The following is a 27,164-nucleotide window of genomic DNA, read 5'->3' as shown; positions in this document are numbered from 1 at the left end:
TCAGTTGAAAGTTCAATCAACTTATCTTTCTCCTTGACTGATAATTTGGCTGCCTGCACATATTGTTCTTCAAAAGATTTGAAATCCAATAGTTTTCTTCTACAGATTTGAGGAAGTACTTTTCAAAATCCCATTTTAATCCTTTCAAATGTTCAGTTATTTTCTCGCTTATTTCCTGGAAGAGACGAAACTTGTTTTCAGATAAGAAATTTTTGAGTTTCAAATACCTCATGCTGGCCATTTTTAATACATGACCTCCAAAAATCTATTTTTTTAATCATAAATTCAATTTTGTCTGAGACACTTAAGATAGTTTTGAGCTATTCTGAAGTGTCATTTAATTTGCTTATATTTTGGAAAATATCTGATAAATACGCAAGCGCCTGAAACCAATTATAGTCATGTAACTTGGAAGCAAGGAGGAACAGTCTTCAAAAAACACCCGGACTTCATGTCAGACACCCAGGTAAGTACTTTACCACGTGAAAGCCAACTTACTTCTGTATGAAGGAGCAGAGTATAATGATGACTCATCATCTCTTCACACAGAGGTTTGAAAATTTTTGAGTTTATGGACTTTGACTTTATAAAATTCACTACTTTTACAGCTTCATCCAAAACAAGTTTTAATTCACCAGGGAGGTTCTTACATGCCAGACTGCCTATGAGTACAGCAGTGGCTCCAATTTATATTGGGAGCTTCCTTCGTGACTAGACCATGAAGATCGGAGTAAATACCTGACATAGACTTGGCACCATTGGCTCATAATCCACAACAATTAGACCAATTAGTTTCCTTTTCTTTGAAATAACAATCAATAACATTAAATATATCCTCACCTCTTCTCCATTCTGACAGAGGATGACAAAGCAAAAGGTTTTCTTCACCTTTATTATCTTTCAAATACCATGCAATAACAAGCAAAATAGCACAATTAGCAACATCTGTGCTTTCATCAACTTGAATAGTGAAAATGTTCCCATTGTTAATTCTACCTAGTACTGTCATCTCAACATCATCAGACAAATCTTCAATTCTTCAAGATATTGTATTGTTCGAAAGAGGGATAGTGTCCATTTTCAGCACATGTTCTTCTCCAAGCATACATTGAACGGCATCTTTTATACAGTGAAATATTAAATTCTCAGCTGTAGTATGATTTTTCCACATTTAGTGATACGGTAACTAATAAGATAACTAGCTTCCACCATGTTTCCGTAATCTTTGTTACCTGAGAGGATGCGTGATGTCAAATTTGTTTTTTTTTGTATTTTCTGCCAAGCGTTTGAAAAAATATATTCCTTGTTTTCATAATTAGCTTGTTTCGTTTCTACATGTTGTAAAAGTAGAGAAGGTCTCATGCTGCCATTTGACAGCACTTCCCCACAGACCACACATTCGGGTTTATGACAGTCTTCATCTCCCACATATGAAAATTCATATTTCATGTATTCATCACAGTATTTTCTCTTTTTACAATTTGAGAATCTAAGGATGGTGCCTGGTTAATGTTTTGCATCAAAATGTTAGATGGGTGTTGAGAAGTACTTGTCAATTGATCACTTTCTGTATCATGCTTTAGCTCTTTCCTTGTGCCAGGTTTTAGCCACTTGTCCATATCTAATAATAAATGAATTAAGAAACTAATGTAATTTCCCCATTTCTCCCCAGCTGCCATAATATAAAAAGTAGTGTTCAAAACTCTCAGTGTGCATACTGTTTTCTGCTGTACAGATATATGGATTTAATTTAAAACTTTTATTTCAAATTTGATAGCACATACACTGATATACATTTGCTAAACAAAGCAATACAGTCTCGCAATGAAAACAGTCTTGGCATTAAAACTTCTCTGCCTTTGAAACTCATTTCACTGAAACAGCATTGAAACTCACATTCAAAGAAAATGCATCTGCCCAGTGGCTTATTAAGTTTAAATTTGGGCTGTTTTCAAATCATAGGCCCTTTACACACATTTTTAGGACCATGCAAAAGTTCTTTGATTCACCTTCCTGATTGTAAAATGTAATTATAATAATATAATAATTAAACACACAGTGATAGCATTATTGCCTCACAGCAAGAGGTTTTCTGGTTCAGTTCTTGGCTGGGGTGCCTTCTTTGCGGAGTCTGCATGTCCTTCTTGCATTCATGTGGGTTTCCTCCACGTGCTCTGGTTTTCTCTGATGTTACAAAGACATGCGTTTGAAGCATTTCTCCCTGGGCCTCCACTGAAAATTGGCTCATTCCAAGTTGGACTTTCCCAGTTAACAAAAATGTTAAATTAAATTAAATTATCTCCCTTGTATAATACAGCACCATTTGTTATAGTGTGTTTGAAATTTATAGTTTTGAACATTTCAGTACACCAAGCAATGAAACAGAACATATGAACCAATAATGACAAAACTGCCCAATTCAGAACATTTCCATTATAAAAGTCTACTCAAACTTCTGCCATTACAATCTACTAATATCAGTCAATATGCATGCACAATCTCTGCAGAAGTAAAAGTCAATTGAATAATTCCATATTAAAGAGATCTGTAACTAATGAAAAGGTTGCTGCTAACAAACAACTTCATATTTCAGTGTTTTGTTTACAAATTCAGTGCAGACAGTTCAGCATACATTGTCACAAGAAGCATAAGAAAACAGCAGAAATATTTTGTGGTGTATGAACTACTAAGCAGTGATGTAAATAGATACCATCATGAGCCAAACACAAAAATATCAGGCGTGTAGTGCACCTTTGAAATCATGAGGAATAATTATGTGATGATTTTCTCAAGACACAATTTACAGAACTTGTTTCAACATGCTGAGCATTATTACATCATCCATTTTGAAAAGTCACTGAATAAAATACTCAAGTTGGTGAAAAGATGTGGTAAATTGTGTTTTTCTGAAATATGACTTTGTCATGGACCCAGACACCTTGTAGTATATTGATAACTACAAAAATATGGGTCTCTTCTTCTGCAGAATATTACTTGAGAAAATTATGAGTTTTGTGATAATATCACTATTCTAATGGTGCTCCTGACTGGACTGAATATTATTCTAGCAGTGTAGTGCCTGCCTGCAACTCTGCTATGTACTATACCTTTAAGAAATATATGCCCCTCCAAAGTACACTATTAGGGACAAATCAAATAAAGCTTATACTGACAGGCTTATAAGCTGAATTTCTAATATAAAAAAACTGCTAAATTACAGTAGTTACAAAATTATGTATACTCATACAATATGTGCAGCATTATATATAGTCAAATACAGATTGTGGGAATACCATCCTGTAGTCAAGGGTTTGATTTCATTGGCCTTAATAAGCCTACATTGTGACTCTAAATAAGTCTCTTAACCAGACAGTGCTTTTGAGGGGAGTCAAAAAAAGGTCTGTGTGGATCAATGGTCTACCTCTGGTTAGCAAATACAAATACAAACAGACAGATAAATAAAATAATACCGGGCAGCATACACACATCTGAAATGGTACTATGAGCAAAGGAATGGATTTTAAAATACCTCACTTATGTATGTGTCAGCACTCCAACAATTACACTTATCATTCTTTCTTACCATTTGAATGTGACAGGAAGCAGCATTTAAAAAGGTTCTCCTGGAAGTTTTTTGTTTTTTTTAATTAAGAGAAGATGTGCATTTTGGTAGATATACCTTTGTTTGCACTTGTCTGTGAAACAGCACGTAAGTAATTAAAATCTTATGCCAACATGCTTTGAAATTGGTCCTGTCCTTATGAAAGCTATGCTCCATAGTGAGAGTACAAGTTAGGGATGTACCATGGTTCACCCAAGCCAAATTCTTGCATTATATTTGGTTTTGTTTTCTTATTGTGGGATTTTTGAACAGACAGTTGCTAATTCTAGCTTCTACAATTTTTCCCTCCCTCATCGAGCGTTCTCTTCAGTCATTAGCTGGACAGTATATAGAAACATTTCTCTTTATTGACTGATTGCTGTTGCAGACATCATTCTGTTTTGGTATTTTATTATGCTTGCTGTTTTTTTTTTCCTTTTTATTCTTGAGGTTGAGTAATAAAACAAGCTACAAACAATCTATTCTAAGCTAAAACTCCATATGATATACTGTACCTACCCATTTATTTAATTGCATGCCTAATTAATGTAGTATGCCCAGGTTCATATCTCTTCAAAAGTAAAAGTCATCCGCATAATTCCACATTAATTCATTATATCTGAGTGACGCCTCCATGTGCATCTGCAGTTAACTCCTACTGATACAAAGAAACTGAAAAACTGGAATCTAGATGCAAATCCAATGACCACTTAGAAACAAGTATATTAGCGCTTTCATTCACTATTTTATTTGGTGAACGTCTTCAGAAAAAACATCTGTCTAACCCTTACTTCCTTTTATATCAAATCACATAGGAAATGACCTCATCAATCAAAAATATTTCTTTGTACATAAAGCCCAAAAATATTAACTGCATGTTAAAAATTCATACAATTGTGTATTATTGTGTTATAAACATTTTATACATGTTTGTTATAAATTATCTATTTTGTAAAAAACATTTAAGATTAATGGACTCGTTTAGTCCTGGTACGTCATCAGCCCCTAAAAATAACTGCCAGAAAGCTTTTTACATTCTAAAATGTTATTCAAATCACCCCCAAACACAATCTTGAGGTCATTTCCTATGTGATTTGATATAAAAGGAAGTAAGGGTTAGACAGATGTTTTTTCTGAAGAAGTTCACCAAATAAAATAGTGAATGAAAGCGCTAATATACTTATTTCTAAGTGGTCATTGGATTTGCATCTAGATTCCAGTTTTTCAGTTTCTTTAACTCCTACTGATGCCTCTAGGCATCAAATACTACTTGTTCATATTTGCATCAATAATTCCAAAACAATGCTATGGAAAAGGTTTTAAAAGATTTTATCTTAAAGCTTACACAATGGCAATCCCAACTGCATTAATATTTGACCTCTGTCTAGTGCGGTAAATACATATTAACTGTTGTTTTTATGATATTAATTTATATAGATATAATTTTCACATTTTTCTAACAACCAGGCAACACAGACAGAACTCCTTAACCTCAAATGAAAGCTCTCAGCTAGATGAATAAATTGCTGCTGACAGTATGCATGTGACTTAACCCTTAAGTTCGTGAAGGGCCGATCTTGTCTCCTGAACCTGATTGACTTCTTCCAATCAGTCTCCAGAGCTGTGGACAAGGGTAAGGAGGTCCACACAGCCTATCTGGACCTCGCCAAGACCTTTGACACCATCCCCCACTCTGGAATCATAGACAAATTTACTAAGCTGGGCATTAATCCCTACATCACTCGATGGGGTGCCAACTGGATTACTGACAGAACCCACACTGTAAAAGTAGCTGACTCCAAATCCAGCTCCAGACAAGTGACAAGTGGAGTACATCAGGGTTCAGTCCTAGGACCACTCTTGTTTGGCATTTACTTCTCTGAAATACAGGCCAATACTAAGGGACTCTGGCTAACAAAATTCACAGATGACTGCAAACTGGGAGCCACTATTGCATCTCCAAATGATGTGGATACTCTACAAAAGGGCCTTACAGAAACAGATGCTTGGTGCCAGAGCCATGGGCTCAAGCTCAATGCCAAGAAATGTATAGTTATCCCCTTTGGGAAAAAGCATGTACCCGTGAATTACCACATAGGTGGCAGTACACTAAACACTGAAAGTGTGATAAGAGACTTAGGGACACAGGTGGAGAGTGGTCTCACCTTCGATAACCACATCAACACAACAGTCAGGAAACCCTTCTATGTGGCATACCTCATCACTAAGGGCTTTTCATCCAGAAAAAAGGAGGTCACTGTTCCACTGTACTCATCTCTCATTAGACACATTATAGAATAAAATGCCTCATTTGGTATGTACCTCTCAAAACACCTGCAACAACTGGAAAGGCCGCAGAAATACCTTACTAAAAGAATCACAGGTTTAAAGCAGATGCCCTATGCTGACCGCCTTAAAAAACTCCAGCTATACCCTGTCACATATCGTCTACTCAGAGGTGATCTCTGCTTAAAGGCAGGCCATGTCAAACCCAGAGCTGTTGGACATGCTACACTTAAAGAAATCCCAATCCCTCAGAGCCACACGCTCCAGGGATCTAAACCTTGACATCACAATAAACAAAACATGCTGGAGGGATAGGTTCCTGACCCAGAGACTCCCCAGACTCTGGAATAGACTGCCCATACATGTCAAGCAGAGCACCTCTTTGGCCCTCTTCAAAAGGAACCTTGACGATTGGATGGGAGAAAGGAAATTCACCCCGGGGATCATGTCAGTCGCCCTGCTAGACAGGGGTCCAGGAAGTAAATAGTGTGGGAAGAAATAGACAGGGAATTGTTATAGCTAGGCTTGTATAGACCATAGGGCTGATAGCCTAGTACCAACCTATGAACCTATGAACCTATGAACTTGAGGGGTTGCTGAGATATTGTAAGTTGTTTACAAAATATTACAAATGTAATAGTTACTGTATTTACTGTGACTTATAAAATTTGGTTTAAGACCTAGAACCTAAAGAATGCTACCACTATAAAAATAGTTTGTGGTGAAGAGTTTGCCATTTATACTTCTTTTATAATCTGTATGGTTCCAGAGATATGAACATTTGTTTGAAATGTTAGGACATAATTTGATTCTGTCAAAAGGCTTAGGCTCCACCCATTGGAATTTACAGTGCAAACTTCCTGAGCTCCATTGGAGTGAATGAGTTAAAGAGAACTATACTATATACAGTATCACGCTGGATGCAAGAGAAGTAGAATGCATTCTGGGGGCATATAGGAAAAAAATAAAATAAAACTGTCACACACACCCTACAAAATATGTTTACTTCTGGGGGAAAACACACATGCTCAAGTACACACGCAAAACTGCAAATTTCTAAGCAAAAGAGCTGAATTTTCTCCCCACCCTATTGAATCCTAGTGGTTGATTCCTCAAGAGTAAATTTATCAGGTACATTTAAGCTAACAACCTGTTATGCAGTAAATAAACAATTTACTCTGGTCTTAATGGTAAGCAGCCATCACAGCTGCTTGGAAGGAACACAATACAGCACCAGGCCAGGCATGGTTCAGCTCTTTAATACAATTTCTTTTTATCCTAGTTATTGCACTGCAGACTGCACCAACAAATGACAGATGGTAACTAACATTCCTTTCCATTTAACAATGTAATTATTGTTATATTAAAATAACATATATCACTGCCAGACAGCAGATGCCAATACTGTTTTAATTACTTTTGAGAAAGCACTGTTTGATGTAAGTCTTAAATGGCTATCACACTGTATTAGCCTTGGCTGCTTAAAATTATATTGGTATTTCCACCGTACTAGTAAATGCTAGCTTGGCTTGCGACAAATGGCTCTTGTGGCGATACCTCTTACAAATTTTTCTGCGCATTACTGCACGGACTGGCACAGGGAGATGTACTATACTGTGCTGCTACACACAGGACAGCATCTGAAAATAACAGGAAAAGTAAATAGCTAATAAACATATATTCTAAAGCAGGTGTAAAGAGAAACATATGGAGGTTATTAACAAGGCACATATTACTAATGGCACATCGAGTTATTGGGAGGGCAAATGTAAATTACAAAGCATAAAGAGCAAAGTCTTGTATGTGGCTGAGAAATTAGGGGCTTAAAACAAAACTGGTGCACTTATGCTTTTGCTTAAAGTGAATCCCCAACTACTTCAAAATATTTCCAAGTTTAAAAAGTGAACTGTTGAATTTATATGGTATAAGTATTGCTTGATTATCTGAATTCATTGCATTCTTAGCTCTTGCAGACCATACCTCTCAATCTTTTAGCCCAAGAAATATGGATAAAGCCTGACATAATGGGAGTGCAAAGGCTGCAAAATAGAGACAGATTTAAAAAATTACTCATAGAAGCTTTAAAAAGTAGCTAGAATAAGAAGGTTTGTGCTAAAATCTTCTTCTTCTCTTTCGGCTGTTACCATTAGAGGTTGCCACAGTGGATCATCTGTTTCCATTTCTTCCTGTCCTCTGCATCATGCTCTTTCACACCAACCGCCTGCATGTCCTGTCTCACCACATCCATAAACCTTATCTTAGGCCTTTCTCTTTTCCTCTTACCTGGCAGCTCCATCCTTAGCATCCTTTTCCCAATATACCCAGCATCCCTCCTCAACACATGTCCAAACCAATGCAATCTCGCCTCTCTTGCTTTATCTCCAAACTGTCCAACCTGAGCTGACCCTCTAATATACTGATTCCTAATCCTGTCCATCCTCATCACACCCAGTGCAAATCTTAACATGTTTAACTCTGCCACATCCAGCTCTGAATCCTGCTTTTTTGTAAATGCCACCATCTCCAACCCATATAACATAGCTGGTCTCACTAGTAGACCTTCCCTTTCACTCTTAGTGGTACCAGTCTGTCACAAATCACTCCTGACACTCTTCCATCCTGCCTGTACTCTCTTCTTCACCTCTCTTCCACACTCACCATTACTCTGTACTGTTGATCCCAAGTATTTAAACTCATCCACCTTTGCCAACTCTATTCCCTGCATCCTCACCATCTCTCTGCCCTCCCTCTCATTCACACACATATATTCTGTCTTAGTCCTGATTACCTTCATTACTTTCCTCTCTTGAGCATATCTCCACCTCTCCAGGGTCTCCTCAACCTGATCCCTACTCTCACTACAGATCACAATGTCATCTACAAACATGATATAGTCCACGGGGCCTCCTGTCTGATCTCATCTGTCACCCTGTCCATCACCATTACAAATAAGAAAGGGCTCAGAGCTGATCCTTTATGTAATCCCACCTCCACCTTAAATGCATCCATCACTCCCACCACAAACCAGCACCAGGTTGGTGTGAAAATGCATTTTCTAAAGGATATGAAGTCAGAAGCTCAAACGTATGTCATTATTTACTGATGTCATTCCTCAAATCATCCCATTGATTTGCCATAAAACCAGAAATTATATGAGGAACACACCAATAGTTTGAGGCAAAAATCTGGATATTCGACAAAAATCTGGACAGTTGAAAGGTATGCTATGGACATCCCAAAAGACTTCTTTGGGGCGTGTTTTCTTATTTCATTATGTAAGTATTGTTTTGCAAGACAGGTCTGCAGCAAAGGAAATAATACAGTAATGTCTACTGTAAAAGAGGGCCGCATAGTGCCACTCAAGTGACATACATACACCATCAATCTGTGGATTTTAAACCCTGCTGCATTAGACAGTGCAGTGCCAATTATAATAAGACAGGACTGAATGCAGCAAGTGCAGCCCTCATGTGCTTCATTGCTGGTCTACAAAGTTCTAGAGGTTGCAATGGTTTCACAAAGAGGACATTGTTCCTTTAGACCTCCTTCACCTTGTTGTCTTATAATTTATGTATCACGGGAGTGTACTCTGAATATTGCTCTAAACTCTTTATCATACTGTGACAAGATTGTGGCTGAAAAATGAGCCATTGTCCAACTATTTTACCTTTCTTTTCCATTTCTTCTTTTTCCTGTATAACCCTCCTAAATATGGTAGTAGGCTTTAATACAAAGTTATTCAAAATACGAAAAACCCAAAAAGAAAATACACCAAAAACACTAGGTGACCGGAAATAAGCAGCCCAAAAGCGATAGATAACTTTTTATTCTTTAATAAATTCTGGTACCTCGGCCTTCGTCTTCACAAGGAATGTTTACCATAAAAAAATCCAATGCTTATAAACCAACAGCCATAGTCAATTAAACAATTAAGTAATTAAACAATATATATTCCTTTAGAAAAAATATACAATCATTTAAGGGAACCTAGTAATCATACATTACCTAACATTTTATATCATTTTATTTCAAAATAAATTATATATTTTATTTAGTAAATATTATAATTACTAAAAATACTTAATACAATATACCCCTAACATACCTACAAATATTAACAAATACATGCTTTAATTGATAAATTTTAAATTTCTAAATTCAAACCATTGGGATATAAAGTATTAAACTTGATAATACATTTAGACTCCAAGTTCAACAGACTTCTAGTAAAATTAATACTATTGGAATCTAACCCCCAGGGTTTGCCCAAAACACTAAAAATCAAACCATTATCTACTCCCCCATGTACTATGTGAAAATGCCTGGCCACTGGGCTTTCTAATCTCCCCCTCCTTATGTCACCAATATGTTCAAGAATTCTTGATTTCACTCTTCTCCTGGTCTGGCCAATATACCATTTTTTGGTGCACAATTGCATCCCAGCATGTAAACAACACCCAAAGAGTTGCAATCAAAATGTTCTATGGCACTAAAACTAACCCCATTAATCTCAGTGCCATCCAAATTTCTGCATCTAGTGCAAACCTTGCACTTTCCACAGGCAAATGTCCCAGCATTCCATTGTTTCTTATGAAGTTTGAATCTTAATAGTTCCTTTAAATTCCGAAACCTACCATATGAAAAAGTCACTTTATTGGGAAATAAATGTCCTATCTTTTCATCCCTACTAATAATGGGCCACAATGAATTAACCACACTTCTTAAAATATTGGAGAATTCTGAAAATCTACTCACAAAAAATAATAATGCGCTATCCCCCAATGCTTTCTCCATACTCTTCCTGTCAAAATTATTTTCTCTTATATTGAAATTTCTCATTTCCTTACTACCATAGGACCTAACATGCTTGATTATACCTAACTCATGTTCAACTTGAAATCTAGCTGACATCACCATATTTTTAGAATAGCCTCTAGTACTTAATTTTGCCTCAACCTTATTGAATTCTGAGTTGAGCATATGTTTTTCTGACGTATTAACAGCAATACGCTTGATTTCACCTACTGGTAAAGAACTAATAAGACTGAGACTATGCATACTTGTGGCATGCAAAAAATTATTAGTGGCTGTTTCTTTATGATAAGGTCTGAATTGTATTTTTCTGTCAGACCCCACATAAAAACTTACATCAAGAAATTGGATTTCACAATGTCCTATCTTATACGTGAAATCCAAACCACAAGGGTTATTTTTTAACTCACTAATAAATTTATCAAAGTCCCTACAATCACCTTCACAAAGAAATAAAAGATCATCAGTAAATCTTTTATATTTTATCACCTTGTTCCGAAAAAAATCATTGGGATAAATGAACATGTTCTCAAAATTTGACATTAATATAATGGCATATGAAGGAGCATAAGGGGCACCCATTGCTGTACCCTCCTTCTGAAGAAAAAACGTTTTTTCAAATTCAAAGCAATTGTGAGTTAGACAGAAATCTAACAAATTAATAATGTAAGAAGTACGTGGACCTTCTCCTAACATCCTAATAACTGCCTCTAGTCCCCAAATTCTATTAATACTTGTGTATAGTGACTTAACATCTACACTCACCCAATAGAAATTGTCATTCCAAACTGTACCCCCTACACTATTACAAACTTCACTTGTATTTTTCACATGTGAGGACACCCTACTTAAATAATTTTTAAGCACAGAATCCCCAAAAATTCCTACATTCTGTAAATATGCACCCCTGCCTGAAACAATTAGACGCCCTGGAGGATTCCTTATATCCTTATGCACCTTTGGAATTATAAAAAATCTCGCATCCTTAGGATTCTTAATGTACAATTTTTTAACATCTGTAGCTGTAAAGAATCCCAGGCGTTCACCCCTTTCCAATATGTCAAGCAGAGTGCTGTTGAAAATTTTAACAGGATTAGTGGCCAAGCGTTCATATACATTTTCATCTGACAATAAATCAAAGGCTGTAGAAATATATTTATCTTTGGGAAAAATTACCCAATTCCCGCCTTTGTCAGATTCAGTAAACACATACTTCCCATTCGATTCCCTTAGTTCACACAAAGCCAGCCACTCGTTCTTACTTAAATTAAAAACTTTTCTACTTTGCTTAAATTTCTTATATTCAATTTCTAATATGTTACATAAAGTTTTTTCAAAAACATTTATAACAACATTAATTTTTGGTGGTTCAAAATCACTCACAAACGGGACATTCGGCACATCAAATTTCCCATAACCAGTGAAATATTCAAAATCAGAGCCCACATCACTATTCTGCTCCTCTCCATGAATATCAAACAGTTCGTTCTCATAAATTGTCATGTCCATCAAGGAACTATCTAAAAGTGACTCATCCATATTAGCAGAATTCTGTTTCTCCGCTATATTGTTACTAGCGAAATAGACTTTAAATGCAATTTCCTGCAGAACTTCTTAGCTTCAATAATGACATCCGCCAAGCTAGAAAAATAAGTGGGCATGAATTCCGTACCCTTATTTAACAAACTAAGAATATTATCAGTAATATTCAAATCAGAAAGATTTATAATACGTAAATTTTCACCTGCATTGCAAACATAAGCACTAGAAAAAACATTGGTGACATATGGAGCATTCAAAAATTGAGATGAAGTAAATCCACATGTACGAGCAAAGTCACATAAATCAGTTCTATCTTCTTTTTCCCTTTCCTTGAAAACGTCGTCCTCTCCCTGTATTCTGCTTTGTAACCTGGTCATCACCTGCCGACATGCTGTTTGACCCGTTGGAACCTGATAATGTCTCCATATTTAAATTCTCAAAGGAAACACTTTTTCTCCCTGATGCCGACAATTCCGCTGATGAAACCGAAGTATCTCTAGAGGCGCCTGATTTATAACTATTCCTCCTTACTGTGTTCCTGCCACGCCCCTTCTTAAAGTTATACTGCCATGAGAAAAGTTTATCGGACTTGTAATCATTAGAGTCCCGGACAAACTTTTTCTTTTTACGCTGTAAAACTTCAGCTTCTACCTTGGATACTCTGGCTCTTATATTTATCAATTGTTCATTAAATGTACTTACTTGAGTATCTTTTAAGAGGCTCTCTTGCAAATTCAAAATGCTAGAGCACATTCTCTCGAGTACCCTTTCATTCCTTTTAATTAGCACCCCCAGCCAGCTTAATGTACAATGCAGGGAGATCTCCTTCCATTCTGCCAACAGGTCTCCATCCTCATCCGAAAAATCATAAGCTGGTAGTCGCTCAACCCTAAGACCTCTAGGGGTGATATTGGAACTAACATATTTCTCCAACAGTCTTAGGTCATAAAAGGTCGTAACCTCTTTTACCATTAATTTTTCAAGTTCATCAAATTTGGTAGAAAAATCATTCTGACTGCATACCCATGGATCGTTAGAAGCCAGCTTTTCATCTCTCTCCTTCCATATGGATATAAGATTTAGACCATGCTGATGGATGACTGCACCTCCTGGTGCCATCGCTGCTCCGTTCACCGACATTGCATGAAATATTCAAAATACGAAAAACCCAAAAATAAAATACACCAAAAACACTAGGTGACCAGAAATAAGCAGCCCAAAAGCGATAGATAACTTTTTATTCTTTAATAAATTCTGGTACCTCGGCCTTCGCCTTCACAAGGAATGTTTACCATAAAAAAATCCAATGCTTATAAACCAACAGCCATAGTCAATTAAACAATTAAGTAATTAAACAATATATATTCCTTTAGAAAAAATATACAATCATTTAAAGGAACCTAGTAATCATACATTACCTAACATTTTATAACATTTTATTTCAAAATAAATTATATATTTTATTTATTAAATATTATAATTACTAAAAATACTTAATACAATATACCCCTAACATACCTACAAATATTAACAAATACATGCTTTAATTGATAAATATTAAATTTCTAAATTCAAACCATTGGGATATAAAGTATTAAACTTGATAATACATTTAGACTCCAAGTTCAACAGACATCTAGTAAAATTAATACTATTGGAATCTAACCCCCAGGGTTTGCCCAAAACACTAAAAATCAAACCATTATCTACTCCCCCATGTACTTCGTGAAAATGCCTGGCCACTGTGCTTTCTAATCTCCCCCTCCTTATGTCATCAATGTGTTCAAGAATTCTTGATTTCACTCTTCTCCGGTCACCTAGTGTTTTTGGTGTATTTTAATACAGAGTTCCCACACACAGCACAGAGACACCCAACCTTCTTTTTCTGAATACATTACCCACTTTCACTTGACTAAACTTTGCCGCATGTGGGAAAATGGGTTCATGTCAAACCAACGACATGTTAACATAACGAAAGTCACTACAGCGAAACGAAACCATCGACAGTTGAAAACATCGACAGTACATGTATATGAAAGTACAGTGCTACCATGGGTCCTGCAAGGGGGAAGTAGTATGGGTACAGTATCATATCATATCCTTTACTTCCCCCTTGCACCGACATGTACTGTCGATGTTTTCAACTGTCGATGGTTTCGTTTCGCTGTAGTGACTTTCGTTATGTTAACATGTCGTTGGTTTGACATGAACCCGGGGAAATACCTTTCGGCGTAATTATTAATTTTTTCCTGCACACCCCTAAATGACCAAGTATGTACCCCTGGAGTACACGTACCCTGGGTTCGGAATAGCTGACCAAATCTCTTCATCATCTCAGCCTCTCTCTCATCCATCCCAGCCAAACTCTATGTGGTTTAACCACTGAAAGGCATGATAGTTAAAAAGTCCTCTCCATATTATATTACTTAATCTCTTAATCATCTCAACATCTTTCTGTATATTCCAGACAACCACTATACTTTTACTCCCCCCAATCTTTCACTTTTCATCTACTTTCCATCTAAAAGACATTTTCCTTAACTCTTGCCCTCTACTATGCCTCCCCTGATCAGTAACTGCTGTATACAAAATGCTGCTCCTTATTCTCTCATATTCTAGTGCTACACACTATCATTTTCCCTTAAATTACACAACTACAACCCCCAACCTCCAGACTCCTACTAAACCTAGACAACTATAATACCTATTCTATCTCCTAGCCTCTTCAATCTCTCTACTACTCTGTGTCTGAAATACAGAATACTTCACTGTGATCATCCTTCCATCAAAACAAAACATTTGCTCATACCCACCCTTAAGAATTTTTCCAAATTTTTGCTTCTGAACTCAAAGTGGGGAGATGCACCCAAACTCTTGCCCTGCTTATCTATACATAAATTTCAGTACTACCAGTCCCTGCAAGCACCGTAACAGCTCAGATAACTCCACTCCTTCAGTTACAAGTGATCCCTTCTCTAATACAGCCTTTACATTTTCCTCCAATTCAATTCCCATTACAGACATAGTAGACTCAAAACTCCACCAACTTCAAGTCCAGCCAAAACTAAGTCTGATAACAATAAATCTTCATAGTATTTGTTATAAAATTACAGATGTACTTGCCTGGATACCACTCTATTCCTCAGATATTCTAGTCATCACTGAAACATAGATTAAATTCAATGTGAAATAGGGTCTATATTAGAACACCGAACGTTCAAAATTTCGAGTGTTCTAATATCGACCCGTTTTCAGCGAACGCTGAAAATATTGAAGAAACAGAAAACCAAATTTTTTCCTAGGGAAAGAATTCGGTTGTCCATTTCTGTTGCTTCAGTATTTTCAGCGCTGTGCTGGAAAGCTACGGGTTGGGTTAAGGTAAGTGTGCGATTGTGTGGACGTGAGGGTTAGGGCAGGTTAGGGTGCGGGTCAGGTAAGTGTGCGATTGTGTGGATGTGAGGGTTAGGGCGGGGTAGGTGAGTTAGGGTTAGTGCACGGGTGAGGTGACTGTGCGATAGTGACGGACCTTAGGGTTAGGGTTTGGGTTAAGGTAAGTGGATTGTTAGTGGTGTATGTATAGTTTAGTGTAGGGGTAGGTGTAAAAGTTTAGGTGTATGTGTGTGGATTGCTGTTTGTTTGGTGTGCTTGTGTTGGGTGTATGTGTTTTGGAACAGCAAATTTTTTTCCCTAGGAAAAAATCCACTGTTCTGTATGTTCGATGTTTTAAATTTTCGATTCATAGGGTTCGATATTAGAACACTCGAAATTTTGAAAGTTCGGTGTTCTAATATAGACCATGTGAAAAATACAGAAATACTACCTCCAGGCTATAATGTTATGAGAACTAACTGACCTCACAAAAAAGGAGAAGTCACTCTACTATACCCAAGTTCCTATAACTGCTCTTATTCCAACTTCATCCCCAAATTTCTCTCAGCTGAAATACTAACACTTTTAAAGGTAAACCATAAAAAACACTTTGTATTATTGTAATTTACATTCCCCCGGTAACAACATACCCAGAGTTGAAAAATTTCTCTCATGGGTATCTAGTACTATTACTTATGAAAAAATCATTCTGGGTGATGTAAATATTGACCGGCAAAATGTAATCTCTGACAGTTCCTCATCCTGCATAAATCTATTTGGTCTGACTCAGCTAATCACATCTACTAGACACAACAAAAGTAATAAGGGCACAATTTTTAATTTGATTTTAGTCTGAGACCCCAGTAAATATACTACTGGTGGACCCTATCCTAACTCCCTAAGTGACCATCTTCCTGCATGCGCACAGACTTACCACTCTTCATCCCAATACCCACCAACTTAAACCAACCGGGAATCACACAAATTTTAACAGTATCCTAAGGTCCTTTAACTGGTCTATACTAAAAACTGTCCCACTAAATGATGCAGTTACAACTTTTAATACCTTTCTAAACACTCTAAATAACTTTTCTCCTCTATGTATAAAAAGAATAAAAGTAAAACACTCCCCTGGCTATCCACCCTTACCATAAACATTATGTGTACCAGAGACATAGCTTAGAGGGAGTGGTTAAATAAAATAAAATCAAAACTTGCAGCGATACAGGGAACTTTGTAATCAAGCTAAAGACAAATATTCAAATATGAGAAACAATACTATGACCAACTACAACTTAATCATAAAAGTAATCCCAAAACATTCTGGTCCTCTAGTCACACACTACTTAATCTTGGCTCAAAAAAAGATGTGTATCCCTCTCAAACCTGTTCTCCCCTCAAAACAGTGACTACATTTAATAAATACTTTATAGAGAGCATTGCTACCATCACCAACAGCACATCACCTTCCCATGCATGAACCCATAACATATTACCAACTGCTTCCTACACTACCACATTAACAATCCTTAGCGACAAACGCTAACAACTTTGCCATAAAACCTGTAACAATATAAAATATAAAAAAATGCTACTTAAACTAAAATCTTGCTCCACAGCTGCTGACAACTTCCCTCCTAAATAGCCCAAGATGGCAGCAGAAGCCATATCTTACCCTGTAACTATCTTAATCAGTAGATCCATACAGGAATCTTATATCTCAGCGATTTGGAAAAGATCATACACCATCCCACACTGCACAAGGGAGGAAACTCTACAGAAGTTTCTAACTTTTGTCCCATTGCAATTCTCTCCCTTCTTTCAAAAATCCTAGAAAAATGTATCCACACTCAGTTCTTTGCCAGTTCCTCTCAGAACAGCTCTTAAACAGTACCCAAGATGAATTCCACCTTGGCTATAGTACAACTTCTACACTGTTTTCCCTTTTAGATAATATCAACAAGAAAACAAAAAAAACAAAAAAAAAAAAAACAAGAGAAGGGACTCTGGCAAACTTCTCTCTTCCATATTTCTGGATCTGTTCAATGCATTTGATACCATCTCACATAGCAAACTCCTTCAACAACTGCTCCATCCCTGCCTATTTCACTTCAGTGGTTTAAAAGCTAACTGTCTGACAGACAGCAAACTGTTAGATGGCAACATACTTTCTTTTCTTACCTCCCTGTTGCCAGCAGTGTACCCCAAAACTCAGTTCTTGGTCCACTTCTCTTAAACATTTTCATTAATCACCACTATACCTCTTCTAGGCAAGCATCACTTATACAATATGATGATGATGATGATGTGATACTAATATACTCATCTGAAACTCTGGTGCTTCTTCTTGAAATTGGCAAGAAGCCTTAACCTCTGGCTTCACAATGCTCAATTATTACTCAGCCTCAAAAAACAAAACTACTCTATTCCTCCCCAAAGCACACCTGAAGGACAAATCCAGCTTTAAAATCTTCTCACTTAACAATGCAGAGATAGAAACTGTATGCCATAGAAAACTGCTTGGTGTGACAATTAATGACAAACTCAGATTTCAACTACACATTCAAAAGAATATAAAAAAAATCACCAGAAACTTGACTTGCTTTACAAACCTAAAAACTTTCTTACTAACTCTGCTAAAACCACCCTAGCAACCACTCACCTCCTTTCTTCACTGTTATATGATACCCCTAACCTTACCAGCTTACAGATATCTGTTAAAACAAAATACACTACAACAAAGTTGCTAAATTTGTTGCCAAGAAACAATACTATACACATCACTGCAAGGTCTTAAAAATTTGAACTGGTTTAAACTACCCCACTACCTGGACTTCATAGAACTAATGCCCAAAACATAATTTATAACCCCCTTGGTTGTCCTGCGCTAAGCTCTTTACTTTTTTCCTATCACCCAGTCAGACCCTTTCATTCTAATGATAACTTCTCACCATCTATGAATCTTAAAACGCAATTGGAAATAGCCTTTACTGCTACTCTGTTGCTAAAAATGGAATTCTGTTTCACTGGTTATTAAAACTGCAACCTACTATCCCTCCTTCAAGCATCTTCTGAAAGGCCAACTATTAAACTTATGGCGCTGCTCAGGCTATATCCCTGGTTGAACATAAATCCTGTCTACATTTCCCTATCCCTATCTGTACAGACTCTCTATCCATCTCCACTTCCTCATCTTTACCAGACTATCCTACCCTCTCTACCACTATACATAACATTTTTCTATCACTTCCTCCACATTTATACTACTCTATCCTAATCTCTCTCTCCCCCTTTATATTTACAGTTTAACTAAACATATGACTTTTCCTGATTACTACTGTGAATTGTCAAAAGTATGCTCTCCAGAATTGTATATAGTGTTTTACTTTGTTTTTTTCTCATTGCTGTCTTTGTAACATATTTTAGTATGTCTCTATGCCTTACAATCATACCTCACAACTTCTTAGAGTAAAAAAAATCTGGACAAACCCTAAAATGATGGGGGAACAAATAGGGACAGATTTTAAATATTGCTCTTACAAACTTAGAAAGTTGATAGAATAATAGGCTTTGCATTAACATTAATTTTCTGAAGGATGTGGAGTCTTAAACTCAAATGTTTGTCATTATTTAATTACTTCAATCCTCAGCTATTTTCCAGAAAAGTACAGATGTTAGCAGGAGCACACCAAAAATATGAGACAAAAATCTGGACATTGTGTGAAAATCTGTACAGTTAAGAGGTATGCTTACAATATTGTAGATTATTTTTGAAGTGTATAATTTTCAGCTGATTCTGCTGTGATGTGTTTGAAAATGTTATTTTCTTTAAGTGGAGCTTTATTCCCTGGACATCCACAGAAAATGGGCTTTTGTGACCCGGTTGGACTTTCCTTGTAAACAAACTTCAATGAATAAATAAATAAATGCCACCATTGCTATGAGTAAGAGCATTACTATGTGACAAGTTGTCCTAGCTGTTAGTTAGAAGGATCAAAATCTATATGTGTACAAAGCAAATATGCTTGACAACAGTGTCAGTGAAACGTACAGTCCCAATAACACTCATGCAATGTAGACTGAGCAGTGATGGATAGATTTTAAATAACTACCCAAGATCAAAAGCTAAACATATTGCCTGAATTGCAAGCATTGCACAACCATGCTGCAGTACAACTGAGACAGTGCACAGTTAATCTGATAACATTATCACTGTTTATTAGCTGAATGCTTATGCTAAAAAAGAGTCAAAAGTACTTAATAACACTGAACAGCTGCACATCATGTATGTTTTTACAGAATTATGTAAGTAGTATGAAGGTGAAAGACACACTCACAGCTGGACTCCAACATCCTGCGCATGTAATTACATGATGTGCAAAGCACACTGTCAAAGTTACTCAACACAAGACAATGTGCACTCCAAATGTGTCGTTCTGCAGGTATTTTAGCTTTATGTAATCATTGTGCAGGCAAAAGGTCATCTTCCCTGGTGATGCTAGGATTTGCTGCTTTCACAGAGTGCCACCATAGTTTAATCTTATAATTAGAAGGATCCATAAAGGTGGTTGTGAGGTGGCCAGTGGTATGTGACAGTAATAACTGAAGCACTATTGAAGCAGTGATGGAATCGAGACACCTATCTATCCACTTACACCATCTATACAGCACATTATCAGCTGCCAGCACCAGAGGAAAATAATTACTACAACTGAGACATATAGCATCTATAAAGCGATGACATCAGCAGTGTATTGCCATGGAGATGTATCTGGTAACATTATTTTTACAGCCAATTGGGCCTTGTAAATGTTGCCACTACAAATGTGTGTAGAACAATCTGGACTCCATTGGCAGTCACACTTGTAGAAGATAAGCATTGCTGTAGGTGATCATCCTATCAATCTAGTTACATAGTATAGTGAAAGAAAAGCAAGCACCACAGCAGATGTCTGACATACAAATAGCTTCAGTTCACTTGCAAAACAATGACCTCATTGGTGTGTTGAACCTGGGGTGTAAGCAGATAATATAATGTTGCAATCATGTGCTCTTATTGATGCCACACAAAACATCTGCCATTTGAAGAATGGAAACGTCTTCCCTCCACTCCACTAAATAAATGTTTGCATGGATATTTTTCAACCTATGGCACTTTTATTTGAAGCATTAATTTACAAATTTGTGGACATAGTATTACTTGAAAAGCAAAGTTTTCTTTACATAATGCTTAGAAAATTATAATCATTACAGTATAAACAGTATGCATAGCTACACCTTTGTGTTTCAATGAAGTTCTGGATGTGAAAGGTGTGCTTAGGGAATGGTGTAGTCATCTATCATTTTTAGACATTTACCCAGAGCACAGGCTGGCTGAACACATGCTCACCTAACTGTAAATACCCCCCCCCCCACACACACACACACACAGACATCTTCCATGGTAAGCATTGAACCTCCTACATATCTAGTTGCACAATCTACAAAGCACTGTACTAGTTGCAAGTGCCACAGTACATGTCTGGGTATTAATAGAAGAGTGTGCACTTTTGTCAGAATGACCTCATTGGTGTGTTTCATGCATGATATTTCTGTAATAATTGGGATAAGCGAGTTATGACAACAGTTAAATGTATTATTTTCAGGAGATGTGGAGACACCATCAGGCACTACACACAGTCTGTCAAACACACACACACACACACACACACACACACACACACACACACACACACACACACACACACACACACACAGTGTTCCATGTTGGGTATTGAACCCATTGCCTATCTGGGTTACACAATCTAGAGAGCAATGTACTAACTGCCAGCACCTCTGGAAATTGAGCACTGGAATATTTGTAAAAAAGCAATGCTTTGAAAAAAATGTTACTGTGCATCACAGGTTGTGCAACAAATGCATATGTGTGCACAGGACAGTGTAATATCACTATGATTGTTGCACGTATTGACATACTTTTCTAATGGAATGTAGATACTGTTCTTACTGTACGTTGTGTTACTGTGAGGGACACTGACATGTTTCACATAACCATATGACATATGCGTTGACTGTTGCACACCAGTGGATTATAAATCAAGAATTGCTGTGACTTCATGTTGGGATGACTGCAGACTTGTATTGTCTCATACTTGCACTATGTGCATTGGCAAGACAAATATACAAATCATACACCGAACAATGCACTGCAGAATGACAGTGATGGATTCCGTGCGAATAGGTTAACCAAGCTGGTAATACAGTGCAAGTGTAAACACTGTATAGCAGACATAAGACTTTAAATGAATGAAGTGATATTATCTGGTCCAAATGAGGCTGTGTTTTTGGCCTTGATGAGCACAGAGATGACCTGTTTTTTAGAGATACCAGGCAGAGGACTGGTGTCAGGTATGCTTTGGGATAGGGGGCTGAGGTTTGTGCTGAATCTGTCAGCTAGCAGGTTGGTGATATCTTCTGGTGTAGTATGAGTGATCCCATCTACAACCAGTTCGGCACACAGCTGGGCATTCCCTTTTAGATGTCAGACATAGTTAAAGAATATGATTATTCTTGGATAGGGATGTAATTTTAGTTTCATAATTTGCTTTAGAAGACTTTACAAGATTTCTGATTTTCTTGTTTAGGCTTAGGAGGGAACTTTACCTCTGCAGAGTGATATCCCTCTTGCTTTTGGACAACAGTTTCTTCCTCTTGTTATATAATCTATTTAAAGTTGAAGTCCACCACAGTGACTTGTTTTTGCAGGTACAGCAGAATTTATGCAGTTGCTTAAGTGTTTGTATAGGGCATTTTTGTACACTTATGCATAGTGATCATTGATGTCTGTGACTGCAGGTGGTATGAAGCTTTTTATACTATTGCTTAGTAGGCTGTAGTTAGCTTTGGTAAAGTCTTTTATAATTTTTTATAATGTTTACTTCTGTGATAGTGTCAGTACCAGTAGGTAGTTCAAATGAGTTGTGTTCTTACCTAACTAGGGAGGGCATTACAGACGAGGAAGTACAGTAACTACCCTCCATGTTGGTGAGTACTATGTCCAGAACATTAGAACCCCTAGTGGGAGTGCAGACGATCTGTTCCAGAGCATTTGTGTTAACAAATTCCAGGAGCCTGTGGGTGGGCGTGTTTTTGCTCATTATATATATTGTACAACAACTACAGCAATTACTAGATGTGTTTGGCATTGTGAACCTGAACAGCATAGTTTTTAAACAGCTTGGAGTACCGTGACTGCATTAAACATACAAATGATAATATATTCACCAATATGTATAGTAGTCTAGTGGCAGGCTTTATATAAAGGGTAAAAGCTTCAGTCAGTTTTCTAATGGATCAGCCCATCTACATGGCCAATAAGCAATAGTACATAGACAGATACATCCAACCTTTGTGTTATACATATCACTATTCTAGACCTCAGACTAAGGTTTGATTTGGTGATTAATCTTAAATATAGTACTATATTAGGCTTTGTCCAAAATCTAGGCAGGCAAGCTTTATAGCCTAGCCAAGATTTTCATGAGACAGCCAAAGTACTCTATTAGACTCTTTCAATTACAACAAGCATTTTTTAATACTCACAGAGTGCTAGAGAATCACCTACAATCAGGGCCAGCCTTATGCATAGGTGATCTAGACAACAGCCTAGGGTGCCATGTTTGTAGGGCTGCTGTTTCCATGGTTATTTGTTTGGTTTTCAGAGCAATGTTTCTTTGCTCTAAAAATAAAGAAGTAAATAAAAAAGCACACCTACTAAAAGAAATCCACCTGAGGAACATTGGGTGATCCATAGGGCAGTGCTCCAATTGATTTGACATTCGTCACTTTACCTAGCTTAAGTGTTGTGAGGTCATGGAAACAGAGACTTTGCAATGTTGAAATATAGGTGTGAAGGTGCTTGAAGGAGGTTTTTTTTGTTAATACAAGTGGAGAAAGTACTGCCCATTATTAAGTGTCAGAGGTCAAAATCAGGGACTTTTTGGATTATTCTGGACAGAGAAGGACTCAGTGTCATTTTGGTACCTGCATTTATAATACTATGCTTGCCATAATGCTCTGGAAGTGATCAACCAGGTATTTTGGCAGTTTTTCTCACTTTGTGATATGTGTAGGGAGTTGGGATGAGGGGACTAATATGGAGAGATAAGTGTTATGACTGTTTTTACAGTAATGCTGGCAGTGATCTACCAGATATTTTATGCAATATTTCTGGTTTTGTGATTTGTGTGCCCAGTCAGAATGAGGGGAATGGTGCTGTGAGATAATTGTTATTCCTGGCAGAGATCAACAAGATATTTTTGGCAATATTTTTATGGCTTTGTGATTTATGTGGAACAACTTGAATTGAAATGCTTTAATGTGTACAAACTTGTTTGTGTGGACTGTTGAGGTGAAATTAATATTACATAGCCATCAGACGTTGTGGCTATAACTGCTGAGTGGGGGTTGGGATTGGCTCAATGAAAGTAATTGACCTTGTCTTTGCACAGTTTAAACAGTCACTATATGGTTTTGAAAGAATAGTGTGCTTTTGTGAGAATTAAAATGGACTACTTAACTAGACACCTGATATGTACAGACAGAGTAGGTATAATTGCTGTGGCTGTGTTCTTTGCAAGAAAATGAAAAGGGGCCTGTGCTGTTTGCTTATTATTTTGACTTTGCTGGACTAATATGATTATGTGAAGCAATGTACACTATTTTTATGTATGGCAACTGTTCTTTGGAACTACAGTGAAATACACTACACTGTTATTCTCTTTTATCACAGTATATGTCTTTTGGCTTTTCCCGGTTAGGGGTCACCACAGCAGAACTCCGGTCCGCTCATGATCGGCAGTGGATTTTTACTGTGCCGAGTTGCCAGCCCGATGCCAAACCTTCAATGAAGGCACGCCCATTCACGCTCGCACCTACCTGCATGCCTTTAGTGTCACTTGACCGCGGGGAGGACATGCAGACTCCACACAGAAGGTGCTCCAGCCAAGAATCGAATGGGAGAACCTCTTGCTGTGAGGCGAGACTGCTAACCGCTGCACCACTGCGGCAGTCAGAGGTTGAAATTTTGCATAGAAGTGGCTATAACTGCTTGGAGAGGGTTGTCTGGATGAATGTAACTGACCATGTTGTTTAACAGTCACTTCTCAAAAAAAAAATAAAAAAAAAGGATAAATGCATCACAAAATATCCAGACCTTCAGAAATTCTGGGAGCTGGTGGCACCCACACAACAAGGCTGTATAAGTGGATTTTGAGATGGGCTTAGCAATTGCCTCAGCCTTGAACCCCACCATGGAGCACCAGTTTACCTAAGGCTGTCTCTGATTTCAACCGGCTTCTTCTGGCTTTAGGGACTTTATTGTCCATTCTTTAGTTCTGGCTTCTTGTCTTCTCAGGCATTTTACAAACACTCAAAAACTGAAGACATTTTATACCTTTTGTTAGAAATGAGCTGTTTTAACTAAAAGACATTCATCACCATAAAAATCCATTTAAGCTGTTTAGCCCTCAGTGTACACCATACCAAATTTTATTATATTCGGTCTGTCTTTTCTCTCTGATACATAGTCCACATTTTCTGTAATTCAAACCTACAGCTTGATGTAATGCAGCAGACCTGAAACCTATAAATCTTGGAAGCCAAAAAACACAAGTTGCATGTGCTTTTTTTTCTGTGTTGTCACTGCTGTTATTCTATTAGAATCATCTACCAAGAACTTCCCATGAAACTATTGCATGGCAGTATTTTATAAATAATACTGCTTAGATAAATCCAGGATTGTAATATCACAGCTGAAGTTACTTAAAACCTGAAAAACCCCAAAAAGCTTTCAGACAGGGGTCAAAACTCTAGTCTATATTTATGTCTTTGGGAGGGGGGGTTGCATCCACAATCTTACTTAAACCACAAACCCTGATATCACTACTTCTCAGGTTTAAAAAATAAATAGAAGCTCTTTTGAACTTCGGCTATTTTCATGTAAAGATGATTGTAATACTCCATAGCAGGACTACCGTTTATTGGGTTTTGTTGACATTTCAGATATCATGTATATCTAAGGAAATGTCTGCATCACTGATTCATAGGTGAATCAGCTCTTTCCTTGAAACACACACTCCAGTACTCTATAGGAAATTAAATGACTTGAAGAATGGTGAAAAGGTGTGGACTTTTTTGGATTACCTTTCTCCTTCCCACTAGTTTATTTGACCACAGAGGCAGAATACTTAGAGAAAAAGGTTGTGAGGCAGTGTCCCCACACTAAGAAGTGTAGGAGGCATAGCGCCCACAAAACCTTGCTAATTACAATTCAGCAGTGTGTTGACTTAATGACATTATGTGTTAGCATTTTTGGAGATTTTAATTCTTTATTTATATTTTGAATTCTAATTTTACAAGACTCATTATTTCAGTACGGAAACCTTATGTACCCATCACCACTGTAATGGGTCATTTTTTTCAAGTGCAGACCATGGAAAACGTTATATCCAATGGTGGAAAAGCAACAAGGAATCCTCAGTTGATCTGATATAAATGATAACAATCACTTTTGTAGCTACATGACTTTTATGCCAGTATTTAAAAGTCCAGAGTATAACTATCTGCAGCTGACAGTCCTTTATAAGAATGATGCTTGGCTAAAGCCCTATACTTCCACTGATATAAACTTACTAAATGTGAAATACTATCCTAGCTTTTCCTGGGAAAAGTTTCATATACTCAGTGAGATATAGCACAATGTCATTAAGTATAGAAATGAATGAGGATATCAAAATGTGTTTTAGTTTAGAACTTAGTTATATGTCATTATCAGTCTGACAGTCTGAACTGTCCAAATCTTTAATTTGAGAAATGTTTTATGACGCTATCACTTTTTGAATACACACGCTGAACATACTTATGTCTGACTTTTACTCCTCTAAAATCTAAACTTAGATAGCACATAAGGAAATACTGTGTCTACATAATTTAATATAATTAATCTATGGGATAAAATAAAGTTTCCATAGCAGATAGGTCGTGTATTTTGGCTCACCGAAAAATGTAGCTATCTATTATGTATCCAATGCATTATTATTGTCTTAATTTATTATTAACAGGCTATGATCCACTAGGCACAAGAATCTCCTTTCATGACCCAGGAGTATTGATCTGGTTTAGTGATTTATTCAGATTCTCAAAGTATGCAAACAAAGAGAATCAAATCCTGAAGTACAGAATAAAACATGTTAAATAATAATTTCTGCATTCAGAGTGCATTTATGTTACATTGTCATACATTCCAGTCTTATTTACTGGTTTATTAATTAATGTGAACTACTGATAAATTGTCTGCACTTCCGATGGCCCATGTCAAGGCTGAAAAGAGTCTCATGACAAGTCTACATACCCAGTTAACAAATCTAAATAAATAAAAATATCACAACATATTGGCATTTTATTTTATACATTTGATATCTGTGTAAACCCACTGGACACTAGGGTCTCTTTTCATGTGTGATGCAGGAGCACTGTCTGATTAAGTGACTTGCTC

Source organism: Protopterus annectens, chromosome 2.part1 (genome assembly GCF_019279795.1).
Source record: "Protopterus annectens isolate FY-2018-M chromosome 2.part1, PAN1.0, whole genome shotgun sequence".
In the NCBI taxonomy this organism is placed as follows: domain Eukaryota; kingdom Metazoa; phylum Chordata; order Ceratodontiformes; family Protopteridae; genus Protopterus; species Protopterus annectens.
Note: the sequence above shows the minus strand (reverse complement) of the source record.